The sequence below is a fragment of the Odontomachus brunneus genome, unplaced genomic scaffold (assembly GCF_010583005.1).
Source record: "Odontomachus brunneus isolate Ranch 3 - 2012 unplaced genomic scaffold, Obru_v1 Obru_scaffold_001, whole genome shotgun sequence".
In the NCBI taxonomy this organism is placed as follows: Eukaryota; Metazoa; Arthropoda; class Insecta; order Hymenoptera; family Formicidae; genus Odontomachus; species Odontomachus brunneus.
The window spans coordinates 2,115,438-2,129,790 of record NW_022639451.1 but is presented as its reverse complement, the minus strand read 5'-3'; the positions used below and the strand labels follow the sequence as shown (position 1 = coordinate 2,129,790).

General features: G+C 40.4%; 1 protein-coding gene across 2 annotated transcripts in view; it reads right to left on the bottom strand.

Annotated features, from left to right (window-relative positions):
• Positions 1–14,353, bottom strand: part of LOC116844891 (agrin-like) — an 853,814-nt gene that overhangs the window by 554,142 nt on the left and 285,319 nt on the right. The window lies entirely within an intron of this gene.

Sequence of the window (14,353 nt, the reverse complement as noted above, 5' to 3'; positions counted from 1 at the left end):
TTTCAAATCAAAATAGTGCAAAAGCACATGTCGAAAAAACACTTTATCGCGTTCCATTTTTCACAAAGCAAAAGAAATTGTTGTTTAGGAAAATAATTGTGTATGCTGACTGAATGTTATCGAGAAATGTCGAAATTAATCACAAACTACCTGTTTCGTTAGTAATGACTACTAGAACTGTTTGCATTGCCATCTAACATTTGCGGGCGGAAACTAAGTTAAGGTCCTAATAATAATCGCGAAATCTACTCGCGCTCTAAACAGAACACAAACGAGAACGCAATTGAAACTGGACCAGCGAGAACATCGTCGAGAAGTACGGCCGTCACGGTCAGCCGGATTAGTAGCCTTTGCAGATCGCGGAATTGTTTGCGCTCGATAAATGTAATTAACCTCGGGCCGTTCACGAGTTGCGGCGCCGTCGGCCATGAGTCCCCGCCATGACGAGGAATATTCATAAAGTCCGTATAAGCGCCAAGGACTCGAGTTAAGATTACGGGGGCGAGTCGTATTTACGCTGGTCAAATATAATAAGGCACGTGGTTCTCATTCTTCGGCCGGGAACACGCCGGTCTGATTGTAAAGGAGCGATCGTTGCTTGTCGGTGGTACAGACGGACGAATAAATCGCGATTCTCACAGCTTGGTGGGGAATTCACGACTGCTAAGAACAACGACACGCGAGAAGACACGCTCCTTCGCAGGAACAAAACTAGCCGAGCAAACGCGACTGCACCACAATCTTCGCGGACACGACAGTCACTTTATTAAAGTGCACCGCGACTCAGCTTTGCGCGTACGGCAGGATATTAAATCGGCAGGATATTAAAACGTGTCTCGCGTGAGATAACTCGTATCATCTTATTTTCGTCTGCGAGTGCACGACTGCGAGTATACGCACGCAAGCGTATGTGAAGTTGCAAAGAGAGCTCTTTCTTCGCTCAATTCATTACACGAACATTTCTGTGATTCTTGAGGATCTAGCCATGGATTCTCGTTCGGGTGTGTTTTCTTCATAAAACAGTCTTAAAAGACGCTGCTGACGAAAAGTTTGGTGATAAGAAACTAACGTCGAAGAACACGATTTTCTGAATTTATATAGTTATTTGTATTCATGTTCGTACGTGTTACAGAATTTAATATATCTTACAACATGATAATGAACATAGAAACACCAACCTTATTACCAATTTAAGATTACATCGATGAAAAATTGAGAAAATAACCCAGATAGACTTTCATGACTATCGCGATGTGAGACAATCAGTGATGAAAATTTTACAATTCTTTTGACGTTTATTTATAAGAGGCAAATATATTAAATTAAATTAATCATTAAATTTATTTCATACAATGATGTAAATTCTGTTATATCGATGCAGTAAGAAATTTACTCGAAGTCACTCTCAGATATTGATATTACATTTTGTATGATATATTTTTTGAAGCAAATTTTAACCACATTTATGAAGCAAGTATACTATATCGAATTAATCATCAAATCTACATCATACAACAATGTGAATATTTTTTTATATTGATGCAGCAATAAGTTTATTAAAAATTGCATCTAGATTTTCACATTATATTTATTTTTACATATATTGTGTGTTGTGTGTGTGTATCTTTTGAATAAATTTTGATAATTTTTTTTCGCATCTCTATTTTATCATTCTACGTGATAAACATGCTTGCAATCTGACCAGTTATATAAGAGACTCAACGTTGCTGAATTTCGCGATTTAATATATTTAAAGTTGCTGCAAAATTTACATATATCATTGAGAAAAATTTGTTTATTTCTTTTCGTGGAAAACTTTACACAATTTCGAACGGTAATATAATTCTGTTTTGCACACGATTACTACATTGGTTTCTTTAGCAAGAAAGTCACCGTTTCACGAGTTAGGAAGAAGAATATACCTCTAGGACGAATCGATAGTATTATATCGACAGAATCGTCACTTTGCCAATATAAAAAATATGGAGAAGACCTAAAGTGAATATACACAATTATGTGCACTGGTTAATAAAACCCAAGTTTCTCTAGCGCGAATATTTCTATTTGTCTCGACACCCAACTGGTAATATTTCGCCCTATAATCTTCCCTAATCGCGAGTTAGTCGTAATCAACAGTTGCTAAACGCGATACACTCGACGAACAAGTTGAAGACGTTTCGTTTCGCAGAGAGTGGCGTGCGAAGAGTGCTACACTTCTCCGTTCTTCCGTCGTATTTCTTTTGCTCAATTAGCTGCAAGGTTTGACTGTGTGCTGCTAGTGGTGGTGGTGGTAGTTTCACCATTTCCACCCGAAGGAATCGACGGGAGAAGTAGAACACCGCTGAGATCAGACCTATTCCGGAGCTTCACCGGTGTGCTTACATTCTCGACAGTACTAAGCTTCGTAGTTAACGCAGCCAAAAAAAGCATTTAAAGAAAAAGCAAAAGAGGGAGGGGACAGGATGGGGGTAGCAAGAAGAGCGAGAGGATTCAGAATCGTACAACAGGGAGAAAGAACGTGGTGGGATTACGGAGGAGAATCCGCGGCAAAATTCTCAAGTAGTAACGTTCATCTGTGGTCAGACGCGACTGGGAACGTGGGCAGTTTGGAGGGAGAAAGCGAAAGGCCGCATTGTTCGCCGCGAAACAAAAGGATCGGCCGTGGTCCGACGATTATTCGCCATTTACTAGACCCACCGGCATATAAAAGGACGGTAAGGGACACTCGAAACGAAGCGAGAGGAGAAAAAAGGCAGATGCCCGGAAGAGAATAAAGCAAACGTGGCCTGGCCGATTGCCGGGACAAAAGGACGTTAAACGGCACAGCGCTGAGGTCCCACAAGTGCAACGGAGGTAGCGAGAAAAAGATGGCACGACAGTGAGGACGAAGGATCGGGCGAAAGACAGTTGCGAGTCGGGAGGGTTAATAATTAATCGATTGAAGCCTTGACGCGAAGGTAGCAGGAACAGAAGTGAAGCAGAGGAAAGAAAATCAATGAAACTGTCTAGGCGCTCGCAGATGTAGAGATCGGTAAAAGAGGGAAAATGATTAAGACTTGCGATACTTTTTTTCAGTTTTGCGCAACGCATCCTGCATCCAATAGGAAAATGTTTCCTAAAAATTTATAAAGTCAATCCTTTTAAACAAAGGATTTCAAAGAAAAAGAAAACTATCAGATATAAAATATGTTGCACAAATCATTGAGGAAAAGTGTCGTAAAAGTTTCATCATCGAACTGCAGTCAAATAAGAATTCAGCAATAAAAGCCAAAAAAGAAAACTTGGAAATATGTAAAAGACTGAAATTTTTTAAATAATAATAACAAACAAAAATTTTAAATATCCTGAAGGTATGAAATAATTTTAAATCAATATTTCTGTATTACAAAAAATTTTGTTATGTTATGTTGTTTTATTATATTAAGTTTAACATAAAATTTCATATGTCTCAATTTAGTGTTTTAGTGTTAATTTATTTAGAATTTTAGTGTTAATTTATCACAAGGCTTTTTATTTTTTTAAGTTGTTTATATTTCGCGTATCTTTTAATTATTTATTAAAAGTTTGTTTATGAATTTGGTTAAAAAAAAATTGCTTTCTTAATTCGATTAATAATAAAAATTTCGTCCTATATTTCTAAATATTCTCGTATTTTCAAGAAAGTAATGGGATTATCCAATTTCCAAGTCACCTAAACAAATCCGCGCCATGACTAATCTAAGAACCGTACAGACAACTGTATAAGTTACAAGAAACTGTACAAGTTACAAGAAACTTCATCTCAATATCTCTGACGAGATTCTCGAGTTATGAGGGAACACACCAATAAACATACATACAAGACAAACTGAGAACACTCTTTCAAGTCGGTTAAAAATGAAGCCTGTTAATCGACTTTCGCCGGATAATGCAAACGTAGCACAATATTCATTTTATATAAGTCTACAAATTTTCCCGTTTTTACTAGAACTTTTTTTCGCACAAGAAACATGTAAAAAGCAATTTGTATGGCGTTGAAATCAACGAAGTAAAATGATCAACCAAGGTCGCCCTTCGGAAACGATCGTGAATAAAACGTGCGGAATTATATTATGCAAAAATCTGAAACGCCAACTAACAATTGTCGTGCGACATTGCAACATAAACAACACGCGAGCAGCATAAAGCGCAAGAGAAGCGCTTTCATGACTTGCCGCCGGGCTATACGTCAATAGATAACAACAAGGATGAAGTTTTTTTCTGGTGAAAAAGATGGTGCGCCGAGGTACGGCTTGGCAGAGCGCCATTGTGTCCCCTTCGAGCATCTTTATACGGCGGAAAGGTTGGCGGAATAATGCACTTCCTACGGGTGAACGTCCGGTTTCGCTTTACGACGTGTTGAAAAAGTCGCAGGATGTGAAGGCCGTGTACACGCTCCCGCGGAATTGCGCCTCAGAAAGTTTCGTCAAACTCGGCACGGCCGCGAAAGAAGAGGCTTCGAGTGATTTGTGTTGCGAACCCCCGCAGGCCAGCACTTGTGGCTACTTGCACAAGAAAATATCAAGCGCACATATACTGTGTGTGAAAACAAAAATATTTTGAACAAAAATATCTATTTGATGGGTGCTAATTACATATTCACTTAAATTCTTCCGTTTAAACAGAATAAACAATCACGAAATGTTGAAGTTTTAAGAAAATATATTTTTAAAATACATTTCTTACAATTTTTTGAAGTTTTCAGAAAATATATTTTTGTTGTTAGAAAGATTTTATATCAATATATGTATTATTAGTATTTATCGAAAAAATGTTTTATTTCTTAAATATTTTCTCTCTTAATATGTACAAACATTCTTACTCAACAGTGCTCCAATACTCTAAGTAAAAAGAGTTGGTAATATGAAATTCTTTCAACTATCGATAATCTTAAACAATCGCTTAAAATTATTTAAACTTCGAGCAAATTTCCGCGAGTATTTGATTAAAAATTCTACATTGACCTAATTTGTCTTTAACTTAAGTCATTTTCTACTCTTCAAACTTCGAGCAAGTTTTAGTCAGTACTCGATTAAAAATTTCGGGATTGACCTAATTTGTCTTCAATTTAATCATTTTAATTTTCAGCAATTCCCTTCGATTGCTCACGCAAGCTTCAAGGTAAATTACACGAATTACATTGTCTGTACTAATTAACTCGGGAATTATCGTTTCGTAAAGTCACGCGCGCTCGTAAATATGCGTTCTCAGGGTATCACGAGATTACGCTATCCACGCTATTTACTCCACGGTAATCGGAGCACTCGAAACTCGCGAAGATCCGCGCGACCGTCGGAGTGTCTCGGCGAGGTCGTTAAGCGGCGAAGTAACTAACCAACAATTGCACTTGTGCGAAAGTCAAGCTGGCGGCGCGCGAGACTGGCCCGCGAGCGCTCCCCCGTCATTTCGAAGCCGAACAGAGCATGAGCGGAGCATTCGCGAAGAATAAAATCGCGCCAGCGAACGGCCATCGCCTTCCGTCCGTGACGATACCAAGATCAACAGACGCTAGAGAAAGAGAGAGAAAGAGAGAGAGCCCGAAGAGATTGGAGAACCCCTGCCTTTATTATATTTAGCGAGTGCAAACAGTCGTTCGTGCAATCTACGAAGCCGGCGTGGTAGTGCAAGCAGCTAATGCTACTTCCAAAGTGACTCCATTATTGCAGTCGAATATATTATACAAACATGGCCGCCGCTGGTTAAGACCCCTACCCGGCACCTCTGCCACCCTGGTTCCGCCGCCCGGGCCAAGCTCTACCCCCCGCGCGCGCCTTTATGCATTAGTGATGAAGTGCTTCCTAACCTGAAATTGTCTTTCTCGCCGAGACAGGCGCCGGCACGCCCGACTATCTTGCGAACAACCTTTGTCCCCGACGAGCGCGGGAGCGCAGCGGATGTCGCCTTCTTTATTCGCAATTTTCAGTCGGCCCGCGAAGGGACGAGGAGGAATAATTCAACGCGACACGTATCAGTAGCTGAACACCCCCGGGCCAACCGTGCGTTCCTCTTCTTTCATTATTTAAAGCTGTATCTTACCTCAATTGAATTCGTCTGCTGCGCGACGGAGCGTCCAGAGTATACAAGAACAAACCCTTCCCATTCCCCTCCGCGGTCCTCGCCCCCGGCCTCCCTCAGTCGTCATGGCCGTTTTATCTATCGAGGAGAGAGAGGAAACGAGAGAGCGTCGAAAAAATTACTCTTGCCATTGCACTTTAATGACAAAATTCCGCGGCACACGAGAGAGGGTTCCACCCATCCCTCGTGCCCTGATCGAGTTCGAAAGCAGGTGGAAAGGGCGGAAGAATCGAGTCGCGGCAGACTTCTTCTACCATGAAGACTGCGGAGTGAGAAGGATAGTCCTATGGGATTATTTTTTTAATATCTCAGGCCCGGGAACGCCGGATAGGGGTATCTAGAGATACGAAAGGGAGAGAGACAGAGATGTTAGAGCCACAATCGGTCTGGTGGAAGAGAACGACAGCGCGGGCGCGCTGAAGAAGAAGAGAGTGGTGGCGATGATGGTGATGGTGAGCGAAATTAATTTCAGAAAAGGAAAACAAGCGATATTGGTTCATTTGAATATCGCGCAAAGTCTGCCTCTCCTCCGCTTCTTCGCCTTGCGCCGGGCAGGTCGGTTTTATGTCCGCTACGGAATATCGATAATATCCTTCCGGACGAATAATTTTATTTCTGTCTGCACGGGGATATATTAGTTCTCTTCCGGAGCGCCGCGGTACGGCAACTTATATCCTCCTTCGCGTTTGAACTTTGCATACGTGCCATCTCCTCTCTCCCTCCCCGGCCCCTTTCCTTCACCTCCTCCTGCTCCGCGTTCGCGTTTTCCTTCTCGTCTTCCGCATCGTCCTTCCGCCCGCCCGCCCGCTCGCTCGCTCGCATCACCAGCATCGGTATACCGAACGCGCTTTTGCGCTCTTATCGTAAAGGAACTTTTACGAGCCATCCGCCGTGAGAATTTTTTGCTAACTTTTATACGCACGTATGTGGAATTTTACGTACGGGTTACCGTGGCGCGTCCGCTGCTCTCCTCGTTGACTGTATATCTTCCAGAATCATGCTCGCGGCTGCATGTGCGCGTGTGTTATTCGAATGCGATTTGTAAGGGCGGAAACTCGACGTATTACGACAGCATACACCGCGTATTATAATGCACCCGTTACATTTGCAAATTGCCCCGTAATGTCTACGAGACGTTCGTACTCGGTGAATCATTGAACGAGCATGTGAACGTTGGACGTGCGACATTAAAAAATGAAAGGCTTAACGCAAGCCGAAATTGTTATCCCGAGTCGAAATTTTGATGCTACTTTGATACACTTAAGGATAGTTTGCGTCTACTTAGATGGTTTATAGCCTAGGTAAAACCTACTATGAGGATATTAATACTCATTAACTTCTCCTTTGGACCTTTAACTCTACCTTGTCAAAATTTTGACGCTACTTTGACGCTCTTAAAATAGTCTGTTTATTTAGATAATCTACAATCTAGGCGAAACCTATTTTGACGATAATGGCACTCATTTCCGAGACGAAATTTTAACGCTATGTTGAACCTTGAATTCTACACCGCAGTAGGAGCTGATAGCAAAGTAGGTTTAATTCTAATGATATAATTTATTCTTATTTTGACTCTGATGATGTCTGAAATATATGCAACAAATAAAATGTATATTTTGTATGCTATTTGACGTTTCTGTTTCGTTATTTATTAAATTTTTTAAATATTTCTATAAAATACATATACTCTATGTAGGAGCTAAAGCTTCAATAGAGATTCGCAAATGAACCTACTTTGCTCCCTTCTATTATACAACCTATTTTGACGCTAAAGAAAGCGAAAGCGGAAATTTCAGACATTATCAGAGTCAAATTAGGAGTAAATTATATCATTAGAATTAAACCTATTTTGATATTTTAGCTCCTACTGCAGTGTAGAATTCAAGGTTCAACATAGGGTAAAAATTTCGGCTCGGGTAGATTAGATAGAATCAAAAGAAGTTAATTAGGTTTCAGGGTATCAAAATACATGTCGACTGGAACAGTGAGGCTAAAAGTAGGAGTCGAAATTTTCCTACTTTCCTACTTTCAGTCTCGCTATTTCATTCCATATCTATTTTGACGCTAAAGAAAGTGAAAAAGGAAATTTTGGATATACATATGGTGTCTCACACTCTCCTCTGGGCATTTTGTGGGGACGTAGAACAGGTTGAGGTGAATATAAAAGTCCTATACCGTTTTGCGATATTCGCAATAATTATCGAGATATTAATTGGAGAAAATTTGTGAATGATCATGCAGGATATGGTAAATGAGTTATAATAGCGACATCGTGTATTTATACTTTGGTCAAATTGAACAAAAAAATCGTCTACCATTTTGCAAATAATCACATAGATTATTAATTAAAGAAAATGAGTGCATTATCACGCAAAATCGTGCAATAATCTTCTTTAATTAATAATTAAAAATCTATGTGATTATTTGGAAAATCGTAGAGGACTTTTTTGTTCAATTTGACCTAAAGTATAAGTACACGACGGCAGTCGTCATTTCTATAACTCATTTACCATATTCTGCATGATCATTTACAAGTTATCTATAATTAATATCTCGATAATTATTGCGAATATCGCAAAACGGTATATGACTTTTATGTTCATCTCAACCTGTTCTACGTCCCCACAAAATGCCCGGAGAAGAGTGTGAAACACCCTGTATATATCATCAGAGTAAGAGTAAATTATATTATTAGAGTTAAATCTACTTTGCTAACTTAGCTTCTGCGTTGTAGGATTCAAGATTCAATATAGGACCAAAATTTCGACTCGATTTGCGAAATAGACTATGATCATCACGATGTGAAAAAATCGACTACACAGAGAAGCATTCATTTAAAAAGTCAAGTATGATCGATTTTCTTCTCTTTGATTGTATTCACTGACAAGCTTAACCTTAAAAAATGGGTAAAGACGTAATTAGTAAAAATGACGCAACTAGTAGAAAATAAAAACTGCCTTTTAATTAATTTTAGATGTCCATGAGGCTTAGATCTTTGTTGTTTTAAGTAGATAGACGTACAGACTACGTATTGTTAACAAAAAATTAAAGATCATAATTTTATGGGTTGAATTATTCTTGCATAACTACAGCCAATTAATGTTCATTAATGGGCAAAAAAACTACTTTGGATCGTTTGTCGTTAGGCAGGAAGTAAAAGGAAACACATTGATCCAGGATGTAATTACATTACGGGATCCTTTCCGATGTTATCTGCATGGTATCCGAAATCCCGATTTATGCCCTCATTATCCAGAAATCGGGGCGATCCATGATCCATGGAAAATACCAAAAAAGACGCGTTCCCAGAAGAGAAACGAATATCCGCGTCGGACCATCGCGAAAAGAAACGAAGAGAAAAAATGGGAAAAACTCCGCTCGGCGTCCTCACCCCGTCCGATACTTCCCTCGGCTGGCGATCATGGGGCGTGCTCGCGTTAATATCCCGCTGTTGCATCCGGTTACGTTGAACGTCCAACGGCGGTGGCTCAAAGTCGCGGGGGTAAGTGTATACAAGTGGGCGCGTGTGCGTCTGGTCGGAAGGTAAACGTACAACTTTAATACCGTCGGACAATTTAATGGCTGCCTTTCTTTACTTTTGTCTGCCGCGGGAGGATATTACCGGGCGCGCAGGCGGTAAGCAGGAGTTGCAACGAAAAAGCAATCCGAAATGAAAGGAAACGGCGGCGGCGACGGCGGCGGTTTCCGCGCCGCCACGAGAAGAAACGGCTTTATCCGCCACCACAAAGAATAATTACTTCGAACGTTGAAAAGAATTCGCACCGCCACGATTACACACAAACACGACTGCACACAAAGCCACGACGCGCCACGACGCGCCACACCGCCACGCGGGAGGGTGAGTCGTGCAGAAGCGGAGCCACTCGATTATCTTCCCCGTTGAAAAATGTAACTCCCGCTGCTGCAGCTGTAGCTGCAGGTTGAGTCGCCCCCGCTTCCGGTTTCGTGTAAAACCGACGTGAGCTCGCTGCCATCGTGGCTCGGCGACCCTTCGCATCGACGTATAAAATGCATGCGCGACGAAAATGGGAAAATACCAAATGCCGCTCGTAAGTCGTCTCATACAGAAAACATTACGGATATATCGCGCAGTAAAATAGAAAACGGTATATATATATATATATATATGGTTCGCGCGAGCTTTTCCCCGCCCGTTCTCTTTATGTTTGATTTATTCGCGGCGGCGGCGGTGGCCGGGAGGTTCGCTAACTTTGCGGCGAAATAGCGGAATATACGAGCGCAAAGCAGAGTCGTTCTCCTAAGTATCTTAGATAGTTACATCCGCTTATTCTCCTCTCACTCATGCGCCTCGCGATGTCGCTGATCTTTCCAAAGAAATCTTACGGCGAGGCGACTCCCTTTAGGAAGGTCAAAACGATGCTGAGGGTAATTATCGCGACAAAGTTGGAGAATTTCTGAACAGAGAGGAAGATCCCAGATTGAGACTCTCATAACTATCATACGACGTGAAACAATGAAAACTTTAATTACACTTGTGAAGTAGATACAATGTATTGAATTAATTATTCAATTTACGTCACACAATAATGTAAATTTTCTGTTGCGTTGATGCAACTAGTTTATTAAAAGTTACACTCGTATATTCGTATTACATTTATCATAACTTGGGTAGGTAAAATAGAATCAAAATAGGTTGAAGTAGGTTTCAGAGTATCAAAATAAGTGTTGAATAGAATAGTGAGGCTGAAAGTAGAATCAAAATTTCGACTAGTATATGTTGAAAGAAGAAGATATAAAGACGAGATTGATATATTTAAGGATATATCGCCCGTATAATTCTTGCAAAAAGTTAAAGTTAGTAGTAAATTAGAAATGCTTTAATATTTTCATTTTTGTATGAAAACGTATGTGAAAACGATGTGTGATATACGATAGCTGAATAACATATTTTTATTTCAATCGTATTTCTATAATATATTACATTTTATTTTATTTCTGACTTTTAAAATTTCATCTCTAAACCACAATTGCATATTTTACTTCGGATATTTAAAATATACGTGTACAACGATTGATATTTTTGTCACTATTTCGTAATTATCTCTTCTCCTTTACTAAAGATAGCAACATCATATATTTTCACAATAGTTTAAAATCCCAAATAACAGGATGGCATCAAATAACATATCAATGACGTGTTAAAGACGTCATGTGACGTTGTCATGTTTGCTAGATTTAGACTTTAAAGTGAAATTTCTGATCCAGACTCTGATTCAATGTAAAGCTGCCGATAATCACTTTTAGGAAATATAGAATAATCTGTAATATTCCCCAAATTTTCTCGTTACTTTTGAAATATGGGCGATATATCCTTAATTTCGGCGCGATCAATATCGCGCACGCTGCGAGAACAGCAACGAGCGAGCAAAAAAAAGATAAACCCACGAAAAATTGCGGGAACGATTACACCGTGTACGCTTACAGGGTGATATAAAATCATCATTTTCCTGATTCCTGTACGGACTTTTTCCTGGGGAAAACGCGATTTCCCTTTCAAATGGCCGCGCGCTAGCGTATTATTCGGCCGTATGAATGGATGGAAATTGCCAAAAATAGCCGGAAACGGATGTGCAGGGGTGGCCGGCTCGACGAAGCGAGGACGGTGCCGGAAGGGGGTGCGCGCGGGTCGGGAAAGGAGGAGAGGTATGGACCCGGTGCCATTACGGCAGTTGCGAACCGACTCGGGTTGCAAATTATTGTACCGATGTACGATCGATGAATGCAGACGTAATGGACGGATGTGTGCAACCGTGATTCTTCGTAATATCCTAGGCTAGGCGAGTAGACAGCTTCCATATCGAGGTGATTATTAATAATTGTATGACCGTGACATTTCACATTCCATCATGTCCCCGCAGGCTCTTTTTTGCAAAGCGAAGATAATGCTGAACTCCAATTTATATTTAGCACGAAAGAAACGAGACACTCCTAAAAACGAAAGCGCGCGTTAGTTATACGGAGAAAATATTGTAGTAAAAATTACAATACAATTTTAGTAGTTCAAGAATAGACTGACACTATTATGAAAATTATAGTAAAACATAATAAAAATGATCATAAACATGATAATTTTTACTATATTTATGGTAACTTTTACTATGTTTAGAATCACTTTTACTATGTTTTATTATAATTTTCATTATAGTGCTAATATATTCCCGGAATACAAAATTATATTATAATTTTTGCTACAATATTTTCTCCGTGTATGTGTATATGATTGATATTTGTTTTATTACTAAAAAATTGATACGAAATGGCTCTAATAATGTATAATCAAGAGAAGATTTAAAGAGCTTATACACAAATAGTAGTGTAATCTGATAAATAAAAAACTTGAGAAACTGTGACTTACATTTGCATATAAATATATATAAAATAAATTATCTGTCTATATGTTTCCTATTCTTAAACTCTTTGACCCAACTGAACTAAATTTTACGTAGTTACTTTTCTCTCTAGTAGAAAGTAGAAAATAAGTTATATAAAACTTGAACGATAATAAGATTGACGTAATAAGACGATGATAAAATTTGGACCACTTATATTTGTTGTAAAATTTAGGATCGACTTCCTTAGAGGATGATACTGATTAAAAGATGAATACTGGTTAAAGGATAAAAGGTTAATAAAAGATTTTCACCCCTTAACCAGTTAAAAGGGGTAAAAATGATACTGTCTTTCTCAAAAACTGTTATGAAAAAATCTTTTTTATTATAATTTTCTTGTTCAGGACACTGGAATTATGCAAAAAATATCCCAAAAGTGTTCGGCGCAAAAAGGTAAAAAAATTGTTGCCCAGTATTAGCGAACGAGGATGTTTTTATACTTATTGACCATGTAAGTTAGTTTTAAGTTTTCTACTTGCCGGATTACGCTACTCACACCTGTGCATAGGCTCTTATTGACCCTTAAATCTCCTCTTAATGGTTTTATTACTCAATATACAGAGATAATGTCTCTCCCTGATGTACCTCATATTTTCAAATAATTTGTATACCAAAGCACTTAAAAAAGAACGAAGAGAGGAGGAAAGAAAATTTAAAGCGGTTTTAAACGAAGAAGATATTATTTGCGAGAGTCTCCTTTACCTGGAAATCTGCCGGTAACCTTCCTCTTTTCTGTCCGTGACCCGTAAGCTAGCTTTTTACATTATGTAACGAAACTCCGCCACGGCCCGGCCACAATTATCTAAAATTCCGGTGCGACACGGGGCGTTAAATAATAATCGCGCCCATCTTGCATAACTCCCGTGGGCGCGCACGACATCAAAACGCCGCCGCGTCTGCTATTCCCGCAGCGCGAAGGGCCGCATTACAAGCGCCACGGAAGTTGCGAAATAATTCGTCACGCTCGGATGTGTACAATGATACCTGATCCGTGGTAGTGAGCAGAGTGGAATGAGAGAGAAAGAGAGTTGGAGGGCGCGGGTAATAGAGAGGGCGAGAGAGAAAGAGAGAGAGTCGCGAGGGTCGAGCCAAAAACTTTTTAAATAATTACAGGGAACCGCGAGATTGGCGGATGCGACGGTAGCGCGTGGCGGAGCAGCGAGAAAGGTGGGATGCGACGGTGAAGGGTTGCAATTGAGTCGGATAGCGGTCGGTCGTCCCTTCCCGACCCGCAACCCCTTTCTCGCGCCGTTCCACCAGCGGCTCCGTCCCCCTACGCGAGCGCGCGTTCGCCCTCGTTCCTCCCTGCGGGCATTAATGGGAAAAGTTTGCTTTTATCTTTTAAACGCCCGGCAACACTACTAATTTCTAACTTCGGGCGTTACTTGTACCTACTCCAACGGCTTCGAGTGTACCGGCACGACCAGTAACGCAGTCACTACTTTCCTGACCAATAGAAAATCACCGCCATTCGTTCTATCCGCGCGCGAGATCTAATGGGGCAGCTCGGTTTGAGGGAGAGAGAGAGAAAGAGAGAGAGAGAAAGAGAGAGAGAGAGAGAGAAAGATAGGTAGAGAGAGAGGGACGGAAAAAACGACGGGTTAAAGTAGGAGAGTGGAGGGAGGCAAGGCAAAAAAGAGGAAGAGAAAAGAGCCATCGGCGCGTTTCTTGATGCACTCGCCTTCGATCGGAACCCTGCTTCGTTTCAGATTGGCGAATCGAGACGTATTTTATTTAGAAGTTGGAGAGCGAAGTGCCGTAAGAAGTTTGCCAATTTAACATTATCGGTTACCTTTTTTCCCCTCCTTTTTGCAGTATCTACCCCCGTC